This window comes from Rhinoraja longicauda, chromosome 10 (genome assembly GCF_053455715.1).
Source record: "Rhinoraja longicauda isolate Sanriku21f chromosome 10, sRhiLon1.1, whole genome shotgun sequence".
NCBI classification, from domain to species: domain Eukaryota; kingdom Metazoa; phylum Chordata; class Chondrichthyes; order Rajiformes; family Arhynchobatidae; genus Rhinoraja; species Rhinoraja longicauda.
In genome coordinates, this window is record NC_135962.1 from 464,111 (window position 1) to 472,003 (window position 7,893).

Consider the following 7,893-nt stretch of genomic DNA (forward strand, 5'->3'; position numbering starts at 1 on the left):
AAAATGGGAGACCTGCATCTTGTAGCTGTTAAGGAAAGGGTGAGTAACCACAACACTCAAGGGCGAGCAGCTGTGTTTCCCGCTGGGAGTTTTACCAGCATATGTTGATGTTATTGCTAATGTGAGAAACAAGGCCGCGGCAGGAGAGGCAGTGAAAATATCCGCTTCACACTGAATAGACACAACACCGGAGGGTGGAGGGGAACCGAGGGCAGAATATCCCAACCTGGAGACAATGAGCTGCAGATACAGGTTTACAAAAACAAAGACACACAGTGCTGGAGTAACTCAGCGGGTCAGGCAGCATCTCTGGAGAACATGGATAGGTGACGTTTCACAGAGTGCTGGAGTAACTCAGTGGGTCAGGGTGGATAGGTGACGTTTTGAAGAAGACCCTTCTTCAGATTCGTCAAACCTTTCTCCAGACCCATCTTCAGACACTTCAGACTCATCTGTACTCAGATCCCGACTACGGGTGCTGTCTGTACGGAGTTTGTACGTTCACCCTGTGACCTGCATGTGTTTTCTCCGAGATCTTCGGTTTCCTCCCACACTCCATAGACGGCAGGTTTGTACGTTAATTGGCTTGGTATAAGTGTAAATTATTCCTCGTGTAGGATAGTGTTAGTGTGCGGGGATCAGTGCGGACTCGGTGGGCCGAAGGGCCTGTTTGCACGTTGTATCTTTTAACTAAACTACACAGGCCAATTAACCTACAAACCCGCAAGTCTTTGGAGTGTGGGAGGAAACCTGAGCACCCGGAGGAAACCCACGTGGTCACAGGAAGAACGTGCAAACTCCACACATACAGCACCCGTAGTCAGGATGGAACCTGGGTCTCTCCTGCTATAAGGCAGCAACTCTACCGCTGCGCCACTGCGCCGCCTCTATTCATACCAACATGTACAGGAAATGTCTTTCTTTACATTCGGTCACATCTACACGTTCCCTTGCAATGCGTAATTGCCACTCATGCTTCCTCCTTAAATAAATCGCCCACGAGGCATCCGGGAGGCTGTTACACAATATCCCCGCAGTGAAATGCAAATAAATAACTCTATTTGCTCTAGCATAATCTGCAGCCTTTGAACATTGTTTGAGCAATCAGTTCTGAAGGTGTCTAGTCAGATCTCTGGATGTCAGCAGTGTGTCCCTTCAGCAAGAATGCAGGTAAAACCAGCCACAGTACCATTCTACTGACACGTTTCCAAAGTATTCGAGTTACAGAGCCTTCCACCCCAATTTCCGTTAGAACAGACAGAAGCAGACATTACACACGCAATGATTTCATTTACTATGCATTTGACGTGGTGAGAAAAATCAAACATGCGTGTACCGAGATACAGTGAAAAGCTTTTGTTGTGTGTTATCCAATCAATACATGATTACAATCAAGCCGTCCAGAGTGTGCAGCTATGGGATAATGGGCATAATGTTTAGTGCAAGATAAAATCCAGTAAAGTCCAATTAAAGATAGTCCGAGGGTAGACAGTAGTTCATGACTGCTCTCCAGTTGGTGGTAGGATGGTTCAGTTGCCTGATAACAGCTGGGAAGAAACTGTCCCAGATTCTGGAGGTGTGCGTTCTCACACTTCTGAAACCCCTGATTGATGGGTGAGGGAAAAAGGAGTGACTGGTCCTTGATGATGCTGCTGGCCTTGCCGAGCCATTGTGAGGTGTAGACGGAGTCAATGGGGGGAGGTTGGTTTGTGTGATGGTCTGGGCTGCAACCACAACTCTCTGCAAGTTCTTGCGGTCTTGGATGGAGCCGTTCCCAAACCAAGCTGTGCTGCAACCCAATAAAATGCTTTCTGTGGCACATCTGTAGAAGTTGTTGAGCGGTGTTGGGGACATGTGAACAGCGTATAGTAGTTGCTGGTGCAATTTGATGCCTGATGCAATTTCACCCCAATATGATCTCCTGCAGCATCTTCTCCAGGTACAGCATCGCAACACAGGATTAGGTTCATGTCTTGACTTCTACTGAGAGCTTGCTGACTGGGAGTGGAAAATTGAATGCATTAACCAAGAGTGGTGAAATAGCAGCTCCATTGAAAGAGGGGTAGAGGTAAAGAAGTGAAATTAAGTTGTCGTTCTCAGCAGTCCGTGGAAAGAAATGAGGCTTTTAGTGCACATAACACAACAGTTCCAACTTTCCCCGTCAATGGCTCCTCAATCAAACAAGAGGAAAGGCCATTGGCCTGAAACATTGCTAGCTTTTCTTTCCATAGATGTTCCCTGACCTGCTGACTATGTTCAGTGCTCTCAAGTCAAGTCAATTTTATTTGTCACATACACATACACGATGTGCAGTGAAATGAAAGTGGCAATGCCTGCGGATTGTGCACAAAAAAAATTACAGTTACAGCATATAAATAAAGTTAATAAGTTACTATAGTGTAGACAAAAATTTAGTCTCTGGGGTTATAAAAGTTGACAGTCCTGATGGCCTGTGGGAAGAAACTCCGTCTCATCCTCTCCGTTTTCACAGCATGACAGCGGAGGTGTTTGCCTGATCGTAGCATCTGGAACAGTCCGTTACTGGGGTGGCAGGGGTCCCCCATGATCTTACTTGCTCTGGATCTGCACCTCCTGATGTATAGGTCCTGCAAGGGGACGAGTGTAGTTCCCATGGTGCGTTCTGCCGAACGCACTACTCTGCAGGGCCATCCTGTCCTGGGCAGAGCTGTTCCCAAACCAGGCTGTAATGTTGCCGGACAGGATGCTCTCTACAGCCCCAGAGTAGAAGCAATGAACGATCCTCAGAGACACTCTGAATTTCCTCAGTTGTCTAAGGTGGTAAAGGCACTGCTATGGTTTCATTTCTGATGTCCAGCACAAGCAGTATTTTATAGAGCTTTTTTTTTGTGATGTATGCATTCCCCCGCAGAAAATGACAACTGCAATTCCTTACAATCCTAAATAAAAACAGAAAATGCTGGAAAACGCTCAGAAAGTCATCGGTGGAAAAGGAAACTGAGCTCAAAAAAGGACACAGATTGCTGGAGTAACTCAGCGGGTCAGGCAGCATCTCTGGAGAACATGGATAGGTGACGTTTCACAGAGTGCTGGAGTAACTCAGCAGGTCAGGCAGCATCTCTGGAGAACATGGATAGGTGACGTTTCACAGAGTGCTGGAGTAACTCAGCGGGTCAGGCAACATCTCTGGAGAACATGGATAGGTGACTTTTTTGGGACGGGATCTTTCTTCAGATTTTGGTGCCAAATCTCTTATCTGCCTGCTCCTAATCCATATCCCTCCTTTCCATGTCTCTCTGTATTCCTAGCCAAAATTCTACATCTCTGGAGAACATGGATAGGTGACTTTTTTGGGACGGGATCTTTCTTCAGATTTTGGTGCCAAATCTCTTATCTGCCTGCTCCTAATCCATATCCCTCCTTTCCATGTCTCTCTGTATTCCTAGCCAAAATTCTCTTCAATGTCACTATCAGATCTGCCTTCACCACCAACCCAGGCAGCATATAAATAAGAGTCATGATAGATCACTTTTGCAAATTGTCCTGCCTTTGTCCCGCCCCCACGTCCCTTCCAGCTTTCTCCCCCCCCCCCCCCCCCCCCCACCCTCGCTACAATCAGTCTGAAGAAGGGTCTCAACCTGAAACGTCACCTATCCATAAGATAATTAGGGGATTGGACACATTAGAGGCAGGAAACATGTTCCCAATGTTGGGGGAGTCCAGAACAAGGGGCCACAGTTTAAGAATAAGGGGTAGGCCATTTAGAACGGAGATGAGGAAGAACTTTTTCAGTCAGAGAGTGGTGAAGGTGTGGAATTCTCTGCCTCAGAAGGCAGTGGAGGCCAGTTCGTTGGATGCTTTCAAGAGAGAGCTGGATAGAGCTCTTAAGGATAGCGGAGTGAGGGGGTATGGGGAGAAGGCAGGAACGGGGTACTGATTGAGAGTGATCAGCCATGATCACATTGAATGGCGGTGCTGGCTCGAAGGGCTGAATGGCCTACTCCTGCACCTATTGTCTATTGTCTATTGTCTCCAGAGAGGCTGCCTGAGCCGCTGAGTTACTCCAGTACTTTGGGTCTATCTTTGGTGTAAACCAGCATCTGTAGTTCTTTGTTTCAATGTCCTGCAATCATAAAATCTTATGAATCTTATGAACAAAGTCTTTAACAATACTGTTACAAAGTGCTGGTGCCAAACTTACGGGAACATGTTGTTTTAATGATGGTGGCTGCCAAAGATGTCAAATCCGGTTTAGAGATCCAGTATGGAAACAGGCCCTTCAGCCCACCGAGTTCATGCTGACCATCGATCACACACTTTCACACTAGTTCTATGTTATCCCACTTTCGCATCCACTCCCTACACACTGCAGGTAATTTACACAGGGCCAATTAACCTACAAACCCGCACGTCTTTGGAGTGTGGGAGGAAACCAGTGCTCCCAGGGGAAACCCACGCGGTCACTGGGAGAACGTGTAAACTCCACGCAGACAGTACCCCAGGCCAGGATCGAACCTGGGTCTCTGGTGCTGTGAGGTAGCAAATCTACCAGCTGCACCATTTTACCAACCCTAAACTGTAAACTGGTATGACAAATATTGTCTCATCAGCATCTATAATGTGCCTTGCTGTCATGTTATATTAATCACAACAATTATTCATAGAATAGCTGCACACAGCTCCTCTTTTATTGACAATTGCAAAATGTTAAAATAAACAGCCTAACCTGCCTATTATGTCTATTGTCTATAAATTAAGCATGGTTAATGGTTGTTATTTCAGTCATGACTATAAATTGTAAGTTATTCCTATTAAGTTGTACAATGTGAAACATTTTACTGTGACTCAGTGACTTTCACCCTTACATTGTTAATATTACTCCGGAACTAGTTTTTTTAAGATATATATATTTTTTAATTGGTGAAAGAATCACACTTGCTTGAGTGGTCTATCATAACTCTTAGATAGACACTAAAAGCTGGAGTATCTCAGCAGGTCACACAGTATCTCGGGAGAAAAGGAATAGGTGGCGTTTCGGGTCGAGACCCTTCTTCAGACTGAAAAAGGGTCTCGACCCGAAACGTCACCTATTCCTTTTCTCTTGCAATGCTGTCTGACCCGCTGAGATACTCCAGCTTTTAGTGTCTATCATTACTCTCACTTGTCCGCTCTGGGGTTGGTGGTGGACGCACATATGACCGTGGCATTTAAGAGACTTTTGGATAAACACATGGATATGGAGGGAATGGAGGGATATGGATTATGTGCAGGCAGATAAGAGATGGTCATGGCACCAAAATCTGAAGAATGGTCTCGACACAAAACGTCACCTATTCATTTTCTCCTGACCCGCTGAGTTACTCCAGCACTCTGTGAAACGTCACCTATCCATGTTCTCCAGAGATGCTGCCTGACCCGCTGAGTTACTCCAGCACTCTGTGAAACGTCACCTATCCATGTTCTCCAGAGATGCTGCCTGACCCGCTGAGTTACTCCAGCACTCTGTGAAACGTCACCTATCCATGTTCTCCAGAGATGCTGCCTGACCCGCTGAGTTACTCCAGCACTCTGTGAAACGTCACCTATCCATGTTCTCCAGAGATGCTGCCTGACCCGCTGAGTTACTCCAGCACTCTGTGAAATGTCACCTATCCATGGTCTTTTCAATCTTTCCTCATATGTCAGTCCTGCATCCCAGGGATCAATCTCGTGAACCTACGCTGCACTGCCTCAATTACAAGGATGTCCTTCCTCAAATTAGGAGAACAAAACTGTACACAATACTCCAGATGTGGTCTCACCAGGGCCCTATACAACTTTCAGTGACTGGTGTACAAGGACACCCAGGTCTCACTGCACTTCCCCCTTACCTAACCTGACACCATTGAGATAATAATCTGCCTCCTTATTTTTGCCGCCAAAGTGGATAACCTCACATTTATCTATATTATACTGCATCTGCCACGCATCTGCCCACTCACTCAACCTGTCCAGGTCACCCTGCAACCTCCTAACATCCTCTTCGCAGTCCACACTGCCACCCAGCTTTGTGTCATCCGCAAACTTGCTAGTGTTGCTTCTAATTCCTTCATCCAAATCATTAATATATATGGTAAACAGTTGCAGCCCCAACACCGAGCCTTGCGGCACTCCACTCACCACTGCCTGCCATTCTGAAAAGGACCCGTTTACTCCTACTCTTTGCTTCCTGTCTGCCAATCAATTCTCTATCCATGTCAACACCCTACCCCCAATACCATATGCTCTAATTTTAGTCACCAATCTCCCGTGTGGGACCTTATCAAAGGCTTTCTGAAAGTCTAGATACACTACATGCACTTCATTCATTTTACTTGTCACATCCTCAAAAAATTCCAGAAGATTAGTCAAGCATGATTTCCCTTTCATAAATCCATGCTGACTTGGACTTATCCTTTTACTGCTATCCAAATGTACCGTTATTACCTCTTTAATAATTGACTTCAGCATCTTCCCCACCACCGAAGTCAGGCTAACTGGTCTGTAATTCCCCGTTTTCTCTCTCGCCCCTTTCTTGAAAACTGTATAAAATTATGAGAGGAATAGATCGGGTAGATGCACAGACTCTCTTGCCCATAGTAGGTGAATCGAAGACCAGAGAACGTAGGTTCAAGGTGAAGGGGAAAAGATTTAATAGGAATCTGAGGGGTAACTTTTTCACACAAAGGGTGTGTGGAACAAGCTGCCAGAGAAGGTAGTTGAGGCATGGACTAACCCAACGACTAAGAAACAGTTAGGCAAGTACATGGATAGGACAGGTTTAGAGGGATTTGGACCAAATGCGGGCAGATGGGACATGTTGGCTGTTGTGGGCAAGTTGGGCCGAAGGGCCTGTTTCCACACTGTATCACTCTGTGACTCTATGAAGGGCCTGTTTCGACACTGTATCACTCTGTGACTCTATGAAGGACCTGTTTCCACACTGTATCACTCTGTGACTCTATGAAGGGCCTGTTTCCACACTGTATCACTCTGTGACTCTATGAAGGGCCTGTTTCCACATTGTATCACTCTGTAGCGACCATAGAGAATGGTCCAGGTCGTCGAACCCTCGGATTGGCCAGCGAGGTCACTTGGGAACGCGACCATGGGGATTGGTCCAGGGAACGACATCGCTGATTGGCCAGCGATGTCATGTGCGCGTTTGGCGCCCGATTGAGTCAGTTCGGCGAAGTCTTCAAGGAAGACAGTAAGTTTGTATTGGTTGTCCTGTACCTTGTTGTTTAACTCTGTATTCGTGTATTGCGGCTGCAATAAACTTCGTCAACAACCAACAAGTTTCGGACTCGCCATATTGGTGACCCCGACGTGATCTGGACGATCACCGACTGAGCAGGAACCCGACGCCTCGTTGACGATGGCTGAGCAGGGCACACCGGAGTCAAGCGCGGCAGGCGTTCATCTTCCGTTATTTTGGACGTACGCACCGCAAGCTTGGTTTATCCACGCCGAGGCTCAATTCCATATAAAGAAGGTGTCGGATGAGTCCACGAAGTACTTCTACCTCGTCAGCGCGCTATCGCCGGACAAAACCAAGCGCGTGATGCGGTTCATCGTAAATTCACCTGCGGAAGACAAATACGAGGCCATGAGGAAGGTATTACTACGAACCTTCGGGTTGAATAAGCATGGTGGTGCGGCAAAACTTCTGCACCTACCGGATCTTGGAGACCAACTGCCTTCCGTCCTCATGGCCGAAATGATGATGCTAGCCGGTGAGCATACGGATTGCCCGATGTTTGAACAGGCATTCCGCGAGAAACTTCCCGAGGATGTCCGACTGCTGCTTACGGATTGTTCTTTTAAGGACCCCGAAGCATATGCAGCGAAAGCGGACGCGCTCATAGCGGCAAAAAACAAGGCAAGTGGTTCAAT